We start from the raw sequence: 1307 nt of genomic DNA on the forward strand, positions 1-1307 counted from the left end.
CATGTGTGTCCTCTTACTGTTTGTGTATCGACCAAGCCAGTGCTACGGCTTGCCACTCTAGACTTCTTTTCTTTTATAAGATCTGCCCAACCTGCTGTAAGACTATTGTAGTGTCAGACAGACAAATGAATCTCTTTGCATGCGGATAGTTTCTATAGAGCTAGAAGGAAGATAAAAGTCCTCAGTTTTCTGAACAGGCAATTTACCAGTAACATCTTTATTCAAACTGCTATTCAGAAAATAATATGCAAAGAAATCCTCTTTTCATAAATTACATTTCCTTGAAGGTCTATTTAGCTCAAATACATTCCCATCATAGATATGGCCTCCACAGCACCTAAATGTGCATTTTGAAATCTAGATCTAAACTGATAGACTCATAGACTATGAAGCTATCTAAATGGTTAGACATGTTTCTCTTTCCCAATTTGATTACATAATCATAAAAAAAGACTCACTGAGGCTCTTTTAGCCGGCCTCTACCTCTCAGTTTAATTTCGTGACCTCAGCCATAAATGACGCAGTATGACGGTGACTGTAGGCAACACTGCTGCCCTCAAACTGCTGGACTTTCAGTTGCATTACTTTCAATTAAACACCATGTTTACATTCAAGCTGGTCCTTGCAAAAGCATTAACACTCAATGAACCTTTTATTTTCACATTTTTATGTTACAACCACAAACTTTATTTGATTTTATTTGGATGTAAGAGAGACCAACACCAATGGTGTTAAGAATTGGGAAGAAGATGATGCACGGTTCTGAAAACGGTTTGGTACGTTATTCACCTCTCTCCTGTCGATTCTTTACGGAGCCTCATTTTGATGCGATTACAGTACATGTCTCTGCCAGCTTTGCACATCTAGAGACAGAAATTTCGAACAATTCTTCTTTCCAAACAACTCGAGCACAATTGTATTGGGTGAGAAAACAATTTTTGAAGGTTTTCCATGAATCTGGACTGTGACGGTACCATTCCAACACACGAATGTGTGTAGATCTAAAGCAGGGCTCACCAACTCCAGTCCTCGAGGGCCACCATCCTGTAACTTTTAGATGCCTCTCTGCTCAAACACACCTGGATCAAATAAACTGCTCGTTTCCAACCTATTGCAGAGAGGAATGAATGCTGGTGAGGGAATTCAGACATTTTGGAGCAGAGGTGAATCTAAAAGTTGCAGGATGGTAGCCCTTGAGGACTGGAGTTGGTGACCCCTGATCTAAACTAATGTAGGTCTTGTTGTTTAGCAACATTGTCACACTTCTTTTGTGACCTGTGACAGATGTACCTCCAGAACTCTCCTGT

Source organism: Poecilia formosa, unplaced genomic scaffold, assembly GCF_000485575.1.
Source record: "Poecilia formosa unplaced genomic scaffold, Poecilia_formosa-5.1.2 Scaffold34, whole genome shotgun sequence".
NCBI classification, from domain to species: Eukaryota; Metazoa; Chordata; class Actinopteri; order Cyprinodontiformes; family Poeciliidae; genus Poecilia; species Poecilia formosa.